This window comes from Scyliorhinus canicula, chromosome 10 (assembly GCF_902713615.1).
Source record: "Scyliorhinus canicula chromosome 10, sScyCan1.1, whole genome shotgun sequence".
Classification (NCBI taxonomy): domain Eukaryota; kingdom Metazoa; phylum Chordata; class Chondrichthyes; order Carcharhiniformes; family Scyliorhinidae; genus Scyliorhinus; species Scyliorhinus canicula.
In genome coordinates, this window is record NC_052155.1 from 50,094,515 (window position 1) to 50,115,343 (window position 20,829).

Consider the following 20,829-nt stretch of genomic DNA (forward strand, 5'->3'; position numbering starts at 1 on the left):
CTGCACATCCAGCTCCACTGCCACCCCAAATATTGCGAACCCCCAGCCCGGCTCAACCCTGGAACCAACCACCGTAGACATCGTCTCCGCGACGCCCCTCCAAAAGCCCTCCAGCGCTGGGCATGCCCAGAACATGTGGGTGTGGTTTGCTGAGCTCCCTGAGCACCTGACACACCTGTCCTCTCTCCCAATGAACCGGCTCAGCCTTGCCCCGGTCATGTGCGCCCTATGCAGCACCTTGAATTGTATTAAGCTGAGCCTCGCGCAAGAGTAGGAGGAATTCACCCTCCCCAGGGCATCCGCCCACGTCCACTCGTCGATCTCCTCACCCAACTCCTCCTCCCACTTACCCTTCAGCTCCTCCACCAAGGCCTCCTCCTCCTCCTGCATCACCTGATACGTTGCCGAGACCCCCCCTCTCTCCAACCCACATCCCCGAAAGCAGCCTGTCCTGAACCCCTCGTGGCGGCAACAGTGGGAACTCTACCACCTGCCGCCTAACAAACGCCCTTACCTGCATATATCTGAAGGTGTTCCCCGTGGGGAGGCTGAACCTCCCCTCCAACTCGCCCAGGCTCGCGAACTTCCCGTCCACAAACAGGTCCCCCATCCTTCTACTACCTGCCCTGTGCCAACTTAGAAACCCTCCGTCCATTCTCCCCGGGACAAACCGGTGGTTTCCCGTATCGGGTACCTCACCGAAGCCCCCACCTCCCCCCTATGCCGCCTCCATTGCCCCCAAATTTTGAGGGTAGCCGCCACCACCGGGCTCGTGGTATACCTCGTTGGAGGAAGCAGCAGCGGCACCGTCACCAGCGCCTCGAGGCTCGTGCCCACACAGGACGCCATTTCCAACCTCTTTCATGCCACCCCCTCCATCACCCACTTGCGTATCATCACCACATTGGTGGCCCAATAATACCCACAGAGGTTAGGCAGCGCCAACCCCCCCCTATCCCTGCTCCGCTCCAGGAACACCCTTCACATCCTCGGGGTCTTCTGCACCCGTACAAACCCCATAACGCTCCTGTTGACCCGCCTGAAAAAGGCCTTAGGGATGAGGATAGGGAGGCACTAGAACAAGAAGAAAAACCTCAGGAGCACCGTCATTTTGACTGACTGCACCCAGCCCGCCAGGGAGAGTGGCAGCACATCCACCTCTTAAACTCCTCCTCCATCTGCTCCACCAGCCTGGTGAAGCTAAGCTTATGTATGGCCCCCCCCCCACAGCTCCTAGCCACCTGTACCCCCAGGTACCTAAAACTCCTCTTCGCCTTTTTTAACAGGAGCTCACCAATCCCCCTCTCCTAGTCCCCTGGGTGCGCTACGAACAACTCACTCTTTCCCATATTGAGCTTGTACCCGGAGAAATCCCCAAACTCGCTAAAGATCCTCATCACCTCCGGCATTCCTCCCACCGGGTCCACCACATATAGCAGCAGGTCATCCGCATAAAGCAACAGCCAATGCTCCTCCACCCCCCCTCCGCACCATCCCCCTCCAGTTCCTCGACTCCCTCAGCGCCATGGCCAGGGGTTCAATCGCCAGCGCAAAGAGCGGGGGGGGGGACAGAGGACACCCCCTGCCTTGTCCCCCGGTGCAGCCGGAAATACTCTGACCACCTTCTGTTCGTAGCCACACTCGCCACCGGGGCCTCATATAGCAACCTCACCCACCTGACGAACCCCCCCCCCCAAACCCAAACCTTTTCAACACCTCCCACAGGTACCCCCATTGCACCCTATCAAAGGCCTTCTCCGCATCCATCGCTACCACTATCTCCGCCTCCCCTTCCACCGCCGGCATCATTATAACATTCAAAAGCCTCCGTACATTAGCATTCAACTGCCTCCCTTTCACAAACCCCGTCTGATCCTCATGTATGACCTGTGGCACACAGTCCTCTATCCTCATAGCCAAAATCTTTGCCAGCAACTTTGCATCTACATTTAGAAGTGAGATCGGCCTACATGTCCCACACTGTAGGGGGTCCTTGTCCCGCTTCAGGATCAAGGAGATCAGCGCCCTAGACATCGTTGGGGGCAGAGCCCCCCCTTCCCTTGCCTCGTTGAAGGTCCTTACCAACAGCGGGCCCAGCAGGTCCAAATACTTCTTGTAAAATTCAACCGGGAACCCATCTGGCCCCGGTGCCTTCCCCGTCTGCATGTTCCCTATCGCTTTAACCAGCTCCTCCAGTCCAACCGGCGTCCCCCAATCCCGCCACTGCTCCTCCTCCACTCTTGGGAACCTCAGCCGGTCTAGGAAGCGACCCATCCCTCCCTCCTCCAATGGGGGCTCAGACCGGTACATTACCTCGTAAAAGCTCCTAAAGACCCCACTGATACCCTCCGCACTTCGTACCGTGCTCCCTCTTCCATCCCTAACTCCACCGATCTCCCTAGCTGCCTCCCGCTTCCGAAGCTGATGCGCCAGCATTCGGCTCGCCATTTCTCCGAATTCATATACCGTCCCCTGCGCCCTCCTCCACAGCGCATCCACCTCCCTGGTGGTCAATAAAGCAAACTCAGCCTGGAGGCTATGCCGCTTCCTCAGCAATCCCTCCTCCTGGGCCTCCGCGTACCTCCTGTCCACCCTCACCATCTCCCCACCAACCTCTCCCTCTCTCTCCTCTCCCCCCTCTCCTTGTGTGCCCTAATGGAGATTAGCTCTCCTCCGACCAGCGCCTTCAGCGCCTCCCAGACCACCCCTACCTGCACCTCCCCATTATCATTAGTCTCCAGGTACCTCTCTATACACCTCCGGACCCGCCCGCCCACCTCTTCGTCCGTCAGCAGCCCCACCTCCTCGTCCGCCAGCAGCCCCACCTCTAAACGCCACACCGGGCGTTGGTCCCTCTCCTCCCTCAGTTCGAGGTCCACCCAATGCAGAGCGTGATCAGAAATGGCTATCGCCGAATATTCCGTGTCCTCCGCCCTCGGAATCAGCGCCCTGCTCATAACAAAAAAGTCAATCCGTGAGTAGGCCTTGTGGACATGGGAGAAGAATGAAAATTCCCTGGCCCCCCCGGCCTCGTAAACCTCCATGGGTCCACTCCTCCCATCTGGTCCATAAACCCCCTGAACACCTTAGCCGCCGCTGGCCTCCTACCCGTCCTGGACCTGGATCGATCCAGTGGCGGATCCAGCACCGTGTTGAAATCCCCCCCCCATTATCAGGCACCCTGCCTCCAAATCTGGAATACGGCCCAACACGCACCGCATGAAACCCGCATCGTCCCAATTCGGGACATATACATTGACCAACACCACCCACTCCCCCTGCAGCTTGCCGCTCACCATCACATACCTCCCGCCGCCGTCTGCCACTATATTCAATGCCTCTAAAAACACCCTCTTCCCCACCAGGATCGCCATCCCCGATTTTTTGCATCCAGCCCCGAATGAAACACTTGGCCTACCCATCCCTTCCTCAATCGAACCTGATCCGCCACCTGAAGCATGGCCACATCCGCCTTCAGCCCCTTCAGGTGCACAAACACGCGGGCCCGTTTTACCGGCCATTCACTCCCCTCACATTCCAGGTTATCAGCCGGATCAGGGGGCTATCTGCCCCCCTCCCCCGTCAACTAGCCATTACCCATCCTCAGTCCGGCACGTGCCAGCGCCCCCCGCTGAGCTCGTTCCCCACGGCAACAGACCCCCATCCCGACACCCTCTACATGCTCCAGCTCCTTCTCGGCCATTCCAGCAGCAACCCGGTACCCCTCCCCCCATTCCCCCCCCCCCCCCCAAGCCTCCCCCCCCCCCCCCCCACCCCCGCCCCCCAAGCTAGGGCCCCCTAGCTGCGTAACCCCTTCCATTTTACTTCCGTAAGTCAGCCGACTCCTGCTGACCCCGGCTGCTTCCGCCACCCCAATGACCCTCCCCAGTGCAACACAACCACCCCCCCCCCCCCCCCCACCCAGTGCTGGCCCCGCCCACTGCTCCTCCAGCACGGGAGAAATGCCCGCGCTTCCATCCTGAGCCCCCCCCCCCCCACCCAACACGCGGGAAAAGACGGGCACATGACCCAACAGGACCGCAAACCACTCCCAAACTCTCAACCAGTGAAAAAAAAAAGACATGACAAAACGCCCAAGTAAACAGATAACAGTCCCAAAAAAACGAAAAAGCAGAACAGCAAAAAGACATCATCAAATAGAACCGATAAAAGCGAAAGGATACCAAGGAGGACAAAGCCTCCGGGCTGTGTACACCATTCCCCAGCCCCCAGTCCTCAGTTCAAGTCCAGCTTCTCTGCCTGGACGAAAGCCCAGGCCTCCTCCGGAGAGTCAAAGTAAAGTTGGCGGTCTTTATAAGTGACCCAGAGGCGTGCCGGCTGCAACAGGCCAAACCTGACCCCCTTCTTGTGGAGCACTGCCTTCGTCCAATTAAAACCAGCCCTTCTATTTGCCACCTCCACACTCCAGTCCTGGTAGATCCTGACCTCTGCATTCTCCCACTTACTACTCCTCTCCTTTTTCTTCCATCTCAGCACACACTCACGGTCGACGAAGCGGTGAAAATGGACCAGCACCGCCCGAGGCGGCTAGTTTGGCTTGGGTTTCCTAAGCAACACCCGATGGGTACCCTCCAGCTCCAAGGTTCCCTAGAACGACCCCGCGCCCATTAGCGAGTTCAGCATCATAGTCACATAGGCCCCCAAATCCAAATCTTCCAGCCCCTCTGTGAGGCCTAGAATCCACAGGTTCTTCCTGCGGGAGCAGTTCTCCATCTCCTCCATCCTCGCTGACCACTTCTTGTGGAGCGCCTCGTGCGACTCCACCTTCACTGCCAGGCCCAGGAGTTTGTCCTCGCTCTCCGAGGCCTTTTGCCGAAGCTCTCGGATCTCCGCACCCTGAGCCGTCTGGGTCGCCATGAGATTATCCAGGGAGGCCTTAAGCGGTTCCAGGATCTCTGCCTTCAGCTCCCTGAAGGAGCGCTGAAGCAGCTCCTGCTGCTCCCGCGCCCACTGCTGCCACGCTGCTGATTCCCCGCCCGCCGCCATCTTGCCTTTCCTGCCTCGCACCTTTCTCTGCTCCAAAGCCGATTTTTTGACCGCTCCGCTCCTGGTCCAGGCCATCCACCGGCGGAGAATCTTAGAGGAAGTGTTCCCACACGGGGAAAAGTCCAACCAGTACCGCTGCGGGGCCTTAAAAGAGCCCAAAAGACCGAAAACAGCGGGAGCTGCCGAACGTGTGGCTTAGCTCCGCATCACCGCAACCGGAAGACTCAAAAGGAAACCCTTAACTATTAAAGGCCCACCTTATGTTATGACAATTAGACATGTGCAATCCTTGCAACCTTTGCCAATGTTCCCCACACCCCAAAAACAGTTGCAATATGGTATGAGTAAACCCTGGAAGGTCCCGGGCGGGATTCTCTGTAATCAGCGATCCGTCGGAGAATCCCTTTTTAAGACCGAATCAAGGGCGGCGCCTGTTTTTGGATGCTCCCCCCCTCCAAAATGGCGTAATTGGGGAGTATGCGTCACGCCATTGGGATGGCCTCAGGAGGTCACCTGAAGGCCTTCCCCCGATGTTCCGCCCCTGATTAGCCGAGTGCACGGTAGCCGAGGGCAGCATGGTAGCATGGTGGTTAGCATAAATGCTTCATAGCTCCAGGGTCCCAGGTTCAATTCCCGGCTGGGTCACTGTCTGTGTGGAGTCTGCACATCCTCCCCAGGTGTGCGTGGGTTTCCTCCGGGTGCTCCGGTTTCCTCCCACAGTCCAAAGATGTGCAGGTTAGGTGGATTGGCCATGCTAAATTGCCCGTAGTGTCCTAAAAAGTAAGGTTAAGGGGGGGGGTTGTTGGGTTACGGGTATAGGGTGGATACGTGGGTTTGAGTAGGGTGATCATGGCTCGGCCCAACATCGAGGGCCGAAGGGCCTGTTCTGTGCTGTACTGTTCTATGTTCTATGCACGACGGCGCGAATCACTTGTGCTCTCAGTTTTCGTCAACCTCACGTGGTGGTTGTGGACTGTGTCCAGTATCGCCACAGTCAGGGGGGAGCCGTGCTGCTGGCCGGGGCAGGCTTTGGCGAGGGCTGGGGGAAATGGTGGGGGGTGGCAAGGCTGGGTCCAGGGGGACACTATCTGGCAGGTCGGATCCACGCGCGGCCTGAGCCATGTTGTGCGGCGCGACCTCTGCGCCATTCTCCTGCCACTTTTGGCGTGGGAGCCGGGAGTTTTACCCGGTGCTGCTGCTAGACCCTCACTGGTCCCGGAATCCGTGAAGGTTTGCCGCTGATTTTGGCATCGTAAAACACCACTGTTCCCACACTGGCAACAGCACTTAGCTGCAAAATCGGAGAATCCTGTCCCAGTGTTTGATTTCTGCTCTGGACAGAGTGAGGTGAGGGGTTGGTTTCAGGACAGAGTACTAAAATTAGCTCAGTATCCTAGAGCTAATGAGGACATTCATTTGTCAGGATTCCTGCTCCAGATTGTCATCCAGTGACATTTTTGGGACATACATTTGTGTATGGATTTTCGATGAGGGCTGCATCAGATTGGAATGCAGTGTTGCGTCGGGGATCAGAAAGGTTTCTACTCTGCATTGTCAAAGGCTCACACATGAAGAATAATCATTTGACTGAGATGACAGAGGGTAACCAGATCCTATCATAAGTTACCAGGGAGCATAGATAGAAGAAATACTCGATGGAAAACGGGAGGAAAGAAATTATGTAAAACGACCGCGTGTTCAACTTTGTTTTACCTAAATGTAGACCTTGAATTAGATAACACTTTCATTACCTCAGGCCACAGCTAATTAAGTGTCACAGAGAAACATAGTTAATTAAGAATTGTAGAGAAGCCAATTTGCACGCAGCAAAGTCCACAAATAGCAATGCGATATATTGCTGGGGCAGGATAAATGGTGGCCAGGACACTGGCGAGAAATGTTCGCCTCTTCTGCAAATAGTGCTACAGAATGTTTTACATCCACTCAATGGGAAGGTTTCGATTTAATCTCTCTTCCAAACGATGTACAACATTGGTGTCAGCCTATGCTCGAGTTTCTGGAGTGTAACTAACTCACAACTGTGGTGTTCTTTGTGTTGCTTATTTCAGGATGGTTGGCGTAGTGTCCACAAAGACCACAGTATAGCTTTTACTCAATAATATTTATTGTCACAAGTAGGCATACATTAACACTGCAATGAAGTTACTGTGAAAATCCCCTAGTCGCCACATTCTGGCGCCTGTTCGGATACACAGAAGGAGAATTCAGAATGTCCAAATGACCTAACAGCACGTCTTTCGGGACTTGTGGGAAGAAACTGGAGCACCCGGAGGAAACGGCGCAGACACGGGGAGATCATGCAGACTCCACACAGAGAGTGACCCAAGCCAGGAATCGAACCGGGGACCCTGGAGCTGTAAAGCAACAGAGCAACCCAATGTGCTACAATTTTATTTGCACTATTAAAACTGGGTTCCAACACTTAGTCCATAAGAATACAGAACTGATCAATAACATCTAACTACACACATCTACTGCTAATCTCACTATTGGTATAAACTATAATCTAACCTTGCTCACACTATCTGCTCTTGTGACCTTCATTAGCTATTTTCTGAATACACTCCTCCCTAAGGTCTAGCATCACTGCCTTATATAGTTTTATATGTAGCACCCTCTAGTAGCTACTCTCGAAACTGCATTAACCCTTGTAATGCTGATAGTTATGATGATACCACAACAACCTTGTGAATCGGGAGGTGAGAGTGCTTGCATTTGAGCCAAGGCTCAAACCTTAGTTGAGTATACAAAGGATCAGCCATATTGGCCATCCATAGTTGTCCCAAGAAGGTGGTGTTGTTCCTTCCTCTTGGATCCCTAGTAGTGAAGCTGACCAAAATGGGGGGTTGATATGGGGACATGTCTGTGGGGTATAAGGAGTTTTTTGAAGCTGGGAAAGAAGTGGGAAGAGCAAAGTTGTTTTTTTAACTCTAATTGGGATGTGAGTACCGCAAGCAAAGGCCAGCCATGAATGCTGGAGCAGAGGGAGGGACAGGAATAATAGAGGGTACCAAAATTAAGAAAAGTAGAGTGTATGCTGGTTAATAGAGTGCAAAAAGCTGCAAAATAGAGAAAGGTCACAGGAAACGATTCAGGAACATAAATAGGAACTGCTAGATAAAGAATAACTGGTCACATTGAAGACATATTAATGAAAACATCAACTGCAATTTGTGATGAATAAAACAAATAGCCTCAAATACTTATCAGTGACACCTTCAAGAAGCAACAATATGAAAATAATATTTTCAGTGCAAACATCAGTCTCATCTTCGCAAAAACATGCCATAAAATATTTCTTATTGATTATCAATGTCCTGTCACACGCTATTCCTGCTCAATTTATTTGTCAGTTTATGATCAACCATTCAGTTAAATTTCTAGAGATCGCTGGAGCAGATATGGTTTTATTAAGAAACTCAGTGTCAGGGCCAAAGCACTTGAAGTAGGACATCTGGATTGCAGAGAATAGAAGTCGGATGAATCAAGGCTCAGAGAAATAGAGTTTTACAATTATGAAAGGATGGGACTTGACAGATAAAGGTAGACAATTTCCAGTAGTTGAGAGGTTAAGAAGAATGGATAAGATTAAATACAAGAGATTTAGAACAGAAGGCATGAAAATCTTTTTACACAGAGAACTTTGAGACGCTCCGGTAGTCACTTACAGCATTAGTAATTTTGACAGAAATGCTGCAAGCATCCAAAATTAGATTTTATAGATAGATGAAGGGAAAGAGGTTGAAGGGATATGGGAATATTGTGGATAAATTTGATTAGGATAACGTGTTTATGTGGAAGGCGCTGACCAATATAGTTCAATGGCCTGTTTTCATCTTGTAGCGTATCCGTATGAATTGAGTAATGATGACAGGCGAAGATCATGGGAAGACCTAACTATGTGGTCATTGGCATGATCACCGGTGATAATTCTTAATCTGCTGTTTTTTGAGCAGCTGGCGCACTGGAACTCTTGTTTTGGCGATGCTCTGCTATGTGAATATTCCTTCTATCATCTGCAATTTTCTTCAGCTATCTTGTATCTGTTTGGGTTGAACTTGTAGATCACTTCCCTGGTTGTAGTGCATCAGCTGCCTCTATCGGAAGCCTCCTGCTCCTCTTGAAGCATTGTGAAGTGCGCCACAGTCTCACTTGCTGGCACATAGGTCACCATAAAACAGCATTTTTGGCATTCTGGAATCCTCCGTACATAGCGTATGTCTGGCCCAATGGAATTGGTGTTACAAGAGATTACATACACGATTGGGTAGATTGTCTCAGTTGGCAACTTCATTGATGTAATGTACTCCTGCTGGTTGCAAATCAAAGATAGTATTGATAGAAGGGCACTAATAGTCCCTTTTGCTTTCTATACCTATATAAGAGTCCAAAGATGTGCAGGTTAGGTGGATTGGCCATGATAAACTGCCCTTAGTGTACAAAATTGTCCTTAGTGTTGGGTGGGGTTACTGGGTTATGGGGATAGGGTGGAGGTGTTAACCTTGGGTAGGGTGCTCCAGGAGCCGGTGCAAACGCGATGGGCCGAATGGCCTCCTTCTGCACTGTAAATTCTATGCAAATTCTATGTAAAGAGGGGGGTGATGGCAATTGTTCTCATACTTGAAACTTGGTAGCAACATGTGGTGAAATGGTTACATACATAGATACGTAGAAGATAGAATCAGGAGGAGGCCTTTAGGCCCTTCGAGACTGCTCCGCCATTTATCACGATCATGGCTGATCATCCAACTCAATAGCCTAATCCTGCTTTCTCCCCATAACCTTTAATCCCATTCACCCAGCTTTATCTAGCCACCTCTTGAATATATTCAATATTTTAGCATCAACTGATTCCTGTGGTAATGAATTCCACAGGCTCACCACATTTTGGGTGAAGAAATGTCTCCTCATCTCTGTCCGAAATGGTTTACCCTGAATCCTCAGACTGTGACCCTCATTCTGGACACACTCACCATCGGGAAAATCTTCCCTGCATCTACCCTCTCTAGTCCAGTTAGAATTTTATATGTCTCTATGAGATACCCCCTCATTCTTCTGAACTCCAGCGAGAAAAATCCTAACCTAGTCAATCTCTCCTCATATGACAGACAAACTTTGAGAGGCAGCCCAAAGGAGCTGTTTTCTTTGGATAGTCGATTGTCTATATTAGTGGTGGGCAATCTGTATCCCAGAGGCCACATGCAGCCCATCTGAATTCTGAGTGCGGCCCATGGGACACTTTGCTGACCGCTTCTCACACACAGGGTTGCCACATTCCGCTGATTTCCGTCTGCTTAGTTTTTTTTCCTGCTGGTGTGACTGAAGTGATGTGTATGCAAAGCAAGGGCAAGTGAATTGAGGTACATACTGATTGCACGCAACATTTACTGTGAAATCCTTTGCGTCCAAGGTGTAAATACTTATTTCGTTTTATCACTTGAAGTTGATTGTAGTTCTATCAATATATAAATGATTAAGCATTTTCTATAACTCGGTGAAATATTCAACATGTGTTACATTTATTAATTTTATTCATGGTTAATGAACAAGCCTAATTTCAAACTGGTGACCCACTGAGATGAAGGAGGGCCACTCACGCGGCCCACTCACTAGCTTAGGTTGCCCATGACTGATCTATATCCTTGTTGACAGGGGCATTATTATAATACCTATGATACCCAGATACTGTTAGATAAGATTAGATTAGATTAGATTAGACTATCTTAGATTAGACTAGATTAGATCAAATTAGATTAGGGTTTATTGTCATGTGTACCGAGGTACAGTGAAAAGTATTGTTCTGCGTATAGTCCAGGCAGACCATTCCATACATGAAAACATGGAACATACGATAAATACACGATGTAAATACATAGCCATAGACTCCGGGGGAAACATATAGAATATAGTGCTACAACTGTCGAGAAGATGTGTAGAAAGATCAGTTTAGTCCATAAGAGGGTCATTGAGGAGTCTGGTAACTTGGTGTTTGTCCTCAAACTTTTGTATCTTCTGCCCAATGGAAGAAGTTGGAAGACAGAATAACCTGGGTGGGAGGGGCCTTTGATTATGCTCCCTCCTTACCCTTTTTTAAAATAAATTTTGAGCACCCCTTCTTTTTTTTCCAATTAAGGGGCAATTTAGCGTGACCAATCTACCTACCCGGCACATCTTTGGGTTGTGGGTGAGACCCACGCAGACAAGGGGAGAATGTGCAAACGCCACATGAACAGTGACCTGGGGCCAGAATCGAACGCGGGTCCTCGGCGGCGTGAGGCAGCAATGCTAACCACTGCGCCACAGTGCTGTTCTCTGCCCGCTTTCCCAAGGCAGCGGGAGGTGTAGATAGAATCACCGGTCGGTAGTCATTGAGGCACACTGCCTGGTTCTTCTTTGGCACACTTATGATAGTGGTCTTCTCGGACCAGAATAGGGAGAGGTTAAAGACGTCCGCGAACCCACCCGCCTGTTGATCAGCGTCGGATCTGAGTGCACAAGCAGAGAGTCCGTCAGGATCTCTTGGTTTCCGGGGGTTCAGTTTCGAGAAGGCAGATCTAACTTCTGAGGCTGTGACGGTCGGTAAGGATGTGTCCGAGGCTTTTGGAGCAGTTAACATCGGTTTGTTGGCTTCCTGCTCAAAACAATCATAGAATGCATTGAATTCATCAGGGAGGGGTGTGCTACTGCTAGAGATTCTATTTGATTTTCCTTTGTAGCCCGTAATATTGTTTAAGCCTTGCCACAATTGACAAGAGGTCATATCTCCAGCTTAGTCTGGTATTGTCTCTTGGCATCTCTGTGTTTGCGGAGGTCACACCTAGATTTCTTGTGTAGGTCAAGGTCACCCATCTCAACCGTCTCAGACCTGGAGTTCAGTAGGGAGTGGATCTCCCGATTAAACCATGGTTTCCGGTTGGGGAACGCTCATACTACCTTCTTTGGCACGCAGTCCTAGACACTTACTGATGAATTCTGTGACGGTAATGGTTAACTCGTCTAAATTGGCCGCTGAGGTCTTGAATATGGACCAGTCGACTGACTCCAAGCAGTCGCACAGGAGATCTTCTGTTGCCTCAGACCGGCACTGCACAACCTTCTTAACCAGAACCTCCCGCTTAAGTTTCTGTTTATATTCAAGGAGAAGGAGCACATCTTGTGGTCTGACTTTCTGAAATGTGGTCGGGGGATGGAGCGGTAGGCACTCATAATGTTTGTGTAGCAGCAAGCAAGGATGTTAGGGCCTATGGTGGGACAGATGTGTTGGTGGAATTTTGGCAGTACACTCTTGAGGTCGGCCTAGTTGAAGTCACCGGCCACGATGAACAAGGCCTCTGGTTATTCCGTTTCACGGTTGTTTATAGCTGTGTACAATTCATCAAGCGCCTTCTTCACTTCTGATTGGGGTGCGATATAGACCGCTGTGATGATGGCAGAAGTGAACTTCCCCAAAGGTAGTATGGGTGGCACTTCACAGTCAGGTATTCCAGATCTGGGAGCAGTAGTTCATCAGGGTCGCCATGTCTGAACACCAGGAGGTGCTGATGAGGAGGCAAATGCCTCCACCCTTCGCCTTGCCCAAAGACGCTGTGCAGTCCATCTGGTGAATTGAGAGCCCTCAGGTTGTATGGCACAGTCCGGTTAGGCAGGAGTGAGCCATGTCTCTGTGAAACAGAGCATACAGCAGTTTCTCACTTCCCTCTGAGAGATGCGTCTAGCGTTAAGCTTATCCAGCTTGTTTTTGATCGTTTGAATATTTGCCAGGAGTATGCTGAGGAGAGGAGACTTGAAACCACTTTATTTTAGTCTCACCTGCAGAACACCGGTTTCCCTCACTTCCTAGATTGGGGGGGCATGTTCATGGCCCAGTCAGGCCTGGGGTTCCGCTAAGACGGGTCTTCCTTTCGGCATGTTTGGGTCCCCACGTGGGGCCTTCACTGCTTTGTGGATGGTTAGGTTGTGTTTGGGTTGCTGGCAGGGTGTTTCTGGGTCGGGTCGGGCTGGGTCACACGGTCATATCCAGCACTGCCGGTCGGGTCGGTTGCTCTTGAAATTGGTCCTCTAACTAGGCCTGATCTGGCCGATCCTTCAATCTTCCTCCTCTTCCCCTTCAGGTAGGTCTGAGTGAGCAGACCTCTCCGGGTCGAGTCGGGCTGGTTTGAGTGGCTAGATGCCGGGTCGGACCCTTCAGATGCCGGGTCAGGTACTTCAGATGCAGGGTTGTGAGTCAGGCGAGGTCGGGCCTCCACGTCAAGCCTCTTCCACTTCCAGGTTGAGGTCAGGGTCGGGTCGTCGGTCAAGTCCTGCCGGGTCAGGTCGGGCCTGGTCATGTGGGTTGATCCTCAGGAGTCAAAGAATTCCTGTAATTAAATGTAAAAGCACATGGCTAGTGATTATATAAGTGTTAGAATTTCAATTTTAAACGGTTATAAAAGATATAGGAAGAGGTTCTGTGGGAGAGAGCTCGCAAAGAGTCGCAACGCTCTGGCGCCATCTTGGAAATGATGTTCTACTGCACTGAGATTATTGCTGCCAGTACTAATCTGCAGTGGATTAGTTTTCTCAGGCTGTGATTGGTACAACACTTACGTTTTATTTTGCATTAGAGCAAGGCCAAAGACATTTGCTGTCTTGGAAAAACAGTTTACTATGAACTGAAGTGCCTCTTCTGTGTGTGTCATGCTGCAATCCTGTGGGGGACCATTAGCGTTTAAAGAAACATGAGCATTGAGCAATTAACCAACCTAACTATGCCATGAATTTAACAAACTATATTGTGTATGCAAAGAGAAATTAAACAATGCAAGAATCACAATAATGTGATAGCTTGTGAAGACATTCTATAAACTAAGTTCTACTTTTTACTTCTCCCTTATGAAATTTTGAATGTTAATTCACTTTTTCTGGGACCTCAACCATCTTTCGGCTCAGCAATCCTGCAAGTTTCTTTAAAGGCCTCTTTAACTCCTTGTCCTGATTTTGAACATGCAGACAAAGACTGCTCTTCCCCAGCTTCTGTACAGCTCTTTCTAAGCTAACCATTCAAGCTGATGCTTCCTGCCACAAGGCTCCGTGAGGACAACTGTAGATTGCACACGTGTACAAGCTGGAAGATAAAGAAAATCTTCCTGCTGTTTTTCCACCATGGAATCCAAACTGAACTGTATGCTTCTGTCAACAAACACAAGCAGTTAAAATAAACAAAGAGAGCCTTCTAATCGAGGTGCCGCCCCCAAATTACTATCTTTGGCAATGTCGCATGCTTGGGGCTGATTCAAACAGAAATGCAAATGAATTATTTTATTTTCAACACAGCTCTGATTCTGCAGCCCGCAGGAATAATTGTTATTGCTAACGGAGTTTTGCGACTTTTTCTCTAGAACCCCTGACTTTGTCAAGCTTAGAGACGGATCTTACAAATGTTCAAGCTTTTCCGCCATTAACCCTGATCTTGTAAGAAAAACACAGGCCACCTTTTAAATGTATTAAGCCCAGGCTTGTTTGAGTTGCATTTATTTCAGGAATTTTTATCAGTTTCCCAATCAGTTGCCATAAGACCAGGAGGCCAGAAGACATAGGAGCAGAATTAAGCCACTCGGCCCATCGAGTCTGCTCCGTCATTCAATCATGGCTGATATTTTATCATCCCCATTCTCCTGCCTTCTCCCTATAACCCCTGATCCCCTTATTAATCTACCATTAACATTTTAATTCCTAAAACTAAAAGTTATATTCTAAAATGTATCAACCAGAAATGTATAAAATTCTTGGACGACTGCGTGGAGTTTGCATATTCTCCCCGTGTCTGCGTGGGTTTCCACCGGGTGCTTCAGTTTCCTCCCACAGTGTAAAGATGTGCAGGTTAGATGGATTGGCCATGATAAATTGCCCCTTAGTGTCCAAAAGTTGTGCGGGTTAGGTGGGGTTACGGGGGTTGTGGTTGGGGGAGTGAGCCTGGGTAGGGTGCTCTTTCAGAGGGTCAGTAGAGACTCGATGGGCCGAATGGTCTCCTTCAGCACTGTAGGAATTCTATGGTTCTGTGGACAGCAGATTGCCTCCCCTGAAGGGCAATAGAGAACCAAATGGGTTTTTAAACTGTAGTTTCGTGATCATTATTAATGAGATTAGCATTTTATTCCATTTTTATTGACTCATTGAATATAAATTCCTCCAGCTCCCATGGTGGGATTCAAATTCATATCTCTGGAGCAGTAGCTCCGGCCCTTGGCGTGCCAATCCAATAAAATTTGTACTGTGCGATCATTCCCCAGGAGGCAATTGTCGAATTTTACACTGCCTCCAAGCACTGAGTTTTAGTTGTACAGGAACTGATCCCAGGCTATCAACCCTTCCTCTTACCACCTCTCTGCTCTCAGCCCAGATGCTGCTAAAGAGGGTAGTAGCGGGAAGCTAACGCAGGGTGATGCACTTTATAAATACAAGCTGGAAAGGTGGTGTTCGTTTTACCCATGGCTGAATTTCAGCTTTTATCCAACTCAATTCAATAAATCAGCACTCCCTATTGCATCTGTCATGGAATAGCCAATAAATTTTAATGTCAGGTTTAAATTGCCAATAATCTGTTGAGATAAAGAACATCAAAGCCGCAGCTGGACAAAGATAAGACAAACTGTGGTGACATTTTTTTTTTATTTGTTCTCCTTAATGACTTCTTGCAGCCAATATAATGTCAAAGCTTGGCTGCAGAAAGAGGATATCAGGATCATAAATAAGCATGAGAAAGACACAATCAAGATGAAATGAAAATATGTTTGGATATTAGCCCAAGTAGCTTCTCTGTTTGATCACGTGTCTTCATATGGAGGGGTAGATTACATCGTAATTATTGGATAAGAGGGGTCCATCATCAACATTGTCCTTTCTGGAGCAATTCAAAAAATTCAGCCACAGCAGTTAGAAATTACAGGGGCCAGTTGGGCATGAACTTCCCAGAAAGTGGGGCAGTCTTAGTAAGCCTTGGATGGGATTCCCTATTTGGAAGACTCCCACCAAAGGTGAAGCAATTCACTATTCCTTGTCATGCAAATTTGAACAGGCAGCCCAATAGCGAGGTCCTACGGCTGGCCACCCCCCCCCCCCCCCTCTCCCTCCCCCCCCCCCCCCCCCCCCCCCCATTGCACACTTCCCCCAAGTATGGGGCTGACCTGACGTGCCTGCCGCCAGGGACCCCCTAAATAGGCAGCCCCCCCCAGGGAACCCCGAAATGGGAAGACCCCATCAGGGACCTCCGAAACAGGGAAATCATCCACAGGGACCTCCTAAGTAGGGACCCATCCACAGGGACCGCAAAATAGGGAGATCGCCCCAGGGATTCCCTAAATAGGGAGACCCCCTCAGGAACCCCCTGAATTAGGGACCACCCCTAGGGCCCTCCTAAATAGGGGGACCCCCTACAGGGACCCCTTAACTTAAGGGAATCCCCCAGATACCCACCTAACTAAAGGACCTCCCCCAAGGACCTCCTAACTAAAGGGCCCCTTCCAGAGACTGCTTAAATAAAGGAACCTCACCCCCAGAGATACCCTAAGTAAAGGACCCCCTCTCCCCTCCCCCTCCACACACTGAAAACCCAACATAAGGGCTTCCCAGAGACCCCTCAGAAAGGGGGAATGGGACAACTCATCGCCGCCGACTCATCGCCGCCGACTCATCGCCAGCCCAACTCATCGCCAGCCAACTCATCGCCAGCCCAACTCATCACCAGCCAACTCATCGCCAGCCCAACTCATCGCCAGCCCAATAAAAACAGTACAGTCAACAGACTTCTTAACAGCGCTCAGGAGTGAATGGAATCTATTTAAACTAACAGACTTCTTAACAGCGCTCTGGAGTGAATGGAATCTATTTAAACAATTTAAACCTATAGAAAACAAAGGACATTTTAACATATTTTTCAGTAAATTGACTCTATTTAAAACGTGCCCAATATAAAAACGATTGTATTTAACCAGAGACGGACGGAAAACACAATACAAAAAACAGTAACTTACGATTAACAGCGTCTATTTCAATAGAGCCCTACAGTAAACAGTCAACTGACCAAATCTGAACCTAATCAATTTCACATTTGTCGCTCGCATGTTCCATAACCCTGGTGCTTGTCAATTTCAGCTATTCAGACAAAAAGCACAAAATTATATGTGGCAGGTGCGAATATACATATAATTATGTTGTGTAATGGACATAAGTAAGGACAAGCTTTTTTCTACAAAGCACCGTGAGTATTTCGGCAAACCTTGCAGTGTGACAGAAATCTTTATTAAATTCTACCTCTCAAACCAGAAATTTCTCATTGTATCTGATTTGTATTGGAGTGTCTGTCTCAGCCGACCAGTGGTAAAATGCAGTTTAGATGTATTTTTCCGTCCGTCTCTGGTTAAATACAATCGTTTTTATATTGGGCACTTTTTAAATAAAGTCAATTTACTGAAAAATATGTTAAAATGTCCTTTGTTTTCTATAGGTTTAAATTGTTTAAATAGATTCCATTCACTCCAGAGCGCTGTTAAGAAGTCTGTTGTCTGTACTGTTTTTATTGGGCTGGCGATGAGTTGGGCTGGCGATGAGTTGGGCTGGCGATGAGTCGGCGGCGATGAGTCGGCGGCAATGAGTTGTCCTAGACCCTCAGAAAGGATACCGCTGCCTGGAAGCTGGAGAGCAGTCCAGCCAGGGGCTGTTAAAAAAACTACTGTTGCAACACTCACCTGGAAGAACCACGGGCGCAATTCTCCGCACTCACGACGGTGCGGAGAATAGCGGGGTTCGTAAAATTTTACGGCCACGCTAGTCTGACGCCCTCCCGCTATTCTCCCCCCCCCCACGCCCGACTCCCGATACGAATCGCTGCCGCCGTTTTTTTACGGCCAGCAGCGATTCTCAGCTGGCCGATGGGCCGAAGTCCAAGCCCTTTACGGCTGTTTTTACGAACGGCAAACACACCTGGTCTGGCCGTTCGTAAAAACGGCCGTAAAGTGCCGATTTTTAAAACCATGGCACCGATTGGCACGGCAGTACCACGGCCGTGCCAAGGGTGCCATGGGCCCGCGATCGGTGGGCACCGATCGCGGGCAGCGGGTCCGATACCCGCGCACTCTTTGTCCTTCCGCCGCCCCGCTGTATCACTTCGCGGGGCGGCTGAGGGGCATCCCGGCCCGCGCATGCGCGGGTTTCGCGCAAATGCGCGATGACGTCATCCGCGCATGCACGGGTTGGAGTCTTCCAATCCGCGCATGCGCGGCTGACGTCATGTGACGCGTCAGCCGGCGCAAACTCTGGCAAGCGGGCTTAACAAAAATCGTTAAGCCCGCGATGCCGGAGTTTACGGCGGCGGCATGCTAGCCCCGACCGGGGACCAGAATCGGTTCCCGGTCGGGGAGGGGGAGGCTGGCGTCAAACCCGCCCGGATTTGACGCCAGCCTTACGATTTCTCCCTCTCTGGGAGAATCGCGCCCCACATGTCCATTACTGGAAAGAGAATAACAGTGACCTGTGTTTAAACCCCTCAGATCCTTTAACTGCAAGCAATTCATTCATTTCTCTTCATGGACTGTGATTGACAGTTTCCACAAAAAACTTTGAGCCTTGCTTCATTCTTCTTCCTTCATGAATGAGTAACTCTGTAGTGCTGTAACCACAAAGAGAGTTAAATGTTGTCAATTTCCAACTCAGCACTTCAAAATCACCCGTGCATGAAGGGAAGTGATTTGAATGCAGTTAAAGGATATGAGGGGGTTAAACACAGATCATTACTTTTTTCTTTCTTGGAATGGACACGTGATGCTTTCTGGTGAGTGTTAGAATAGTTGTTTTTTTAACTGCCCCTGTCTGGACTGCTGTCTAGCTTCCAGACAGAGATCTATTTTCTGGGGGGTCTGTGTGGAGGGGGGGGGGGGGGGGGGAGGTTCCTGTAGTTCGGTCTCTGGGAGGTCCTTTGGTTAGGGGTCTCTGAGGAGGTCTTTTAGTTAGGTGTCTCTGGGGGTGCCCTTGAGTTAGCGAATCTTTAGGGTTCCCTTTATTTAGAGGGTCTTTGTGGGGTCTTTAATTTAAGGTCTGGGGGGGCTCTGTTAAGAGAGGGTTGGACAGGTCATGCATTGTGGAACGGAAGGTGGCCCTCAGATGGAATTTGGTGTCAACTCCCTTAAGGAGTTGTCCCTTTGGCCCACCGCGAGCGCCACCACATCAGGGTTACGTTTGGAGATACCTGTCGTAAGCCCGCCCACATGATTCCCGGTCCAGTGGACTGGACAATCGCTTGGGTCCGGAGAATACGGTGCCCGGCCCATTAAGTGGATGCAAATGGGTCCTAATAACATCCTCCCGCTGGCGCGCAGGCGCGAACCCCGAACCCCAGCCAGTGGGGGCCGGAGCATAGCAGTCAGTTTGGCGCTTGGCATGAACCTCGATTTCGGCCAGATACCCGATTCTTCACCCGATCATAATTCGCATTGCCGGCGGTGTGGGGCAGAGAATCAAGCCCCTGATATCTTAATTGATAAAGAAACATTAGGAGCAGAAGATGGCAATTTGGTCCTTCGGGCCAGCTCGTCCATTCAATATGATCATGGCTGAACTTCTATCTCAATGCCGTTCAAAATGGCCCTCTGATCAGCTCACCAGCAGGAAACCGACTAAAGTGTGTCCTTGGCGGGGAGAAACTCCCTGAAGCCCAAATAAACAATAAAGTGCTGGAGAATAGCCGGGTGAATCGTGGCTCTGCCAAATGTGCCCAAAAGCAGACTTTAATTTTTGTTTGCTGAATCACACCCCATGACTTTTATAATGGACTCTAGCATCTTCCACTGTGTTGATGTCAGGCCAACCTGTCTGGGATTCTCATTTTTTCTCTCCCTCCTTTTTTAAATACTGGAGGTACATTTGCCACCCTCTAATCTGTAGGAACTGATCCAGAGTTTTGGAAGATGACCACCAATGCATCCAATATTTCCAGGTCCACTTCCTCTAATACTCTGGAATGTAGGTTATCAGGGCCATGATAATACATCAACCAGAGATCCGGATTGGATTCCAACCTTAGGTGACTGCCTGTGTGGAGTTTTCACATTCACCCTGTGTCTGCTTGGGTTTCCTCCGGATGCTCTGGTTTCCTTCCACAGTCCAAAGATGTGTAGGTTAGGTGGATTGGCCATGCTAAATTGGCCCTTAGTATCAAAAGGTTAGGTGGGGTTATGGGGATAGCATGGGGGTTTGAGCCTAAGAGGGGTGCTCTTTCTGAGGATTGGTGCAGACTTATTCAGCCAAGTGGCCTCCTTCTGGACTGTATGGATTCTATGATTAGTTGTTTGCAATCCATGGTAATTTAAGTAGCTTTTCGTCTGCACATTTTCTTCACAAAATCATCAATCGTATCATCGTCGGCAAAATCTTGAAGGATGCATTGTCAATCATCAGTATTGCTGAACTTGTCAAATGTTCCTGATTCATCATATTTTGCAGATAGTTTTTCACTCTTTTCAATACAGAGAAAAAACATTCACCGGAAGCATTTATGACAAGTATTGTTAAAAACATTTTCAAAATAGTTTCCACATTTGGAAACGTTGCCTGCAAACAATAATATACAATCGTGTACAAATTAGCTGGTGATCCCGAAGGACAAAGCTCATCATTATCAATTAAATGAATGAATTGTTTCACTTCATCTTCAAAACGATTTGTGTCTATGTCCTCCCAGTCAAATTCAATTAATCTCTAACTGCCATGGCCCATTGTAGCTTTTGTCATTCTCATTGTTACTTATGCAGGCAAAATAATTCAACAGTTTTC

The 20,829-nt window shown here is 49.4% G+C and overlaps 1 protein-coding gene across 1 annotated transcript in view; it reads left to right on the forward strand.

Annotated features, from left to right (window-relative positions):
* Positions 1 to 20,829, forward strand: part of tmie (transmembrane inner ear) — a 159,100-nt gene that overhangs the window by 17,851 nt on the left and 120,420 nt on the right. The gene's annotated exons all lie outside the window — the stretch shown is intronic.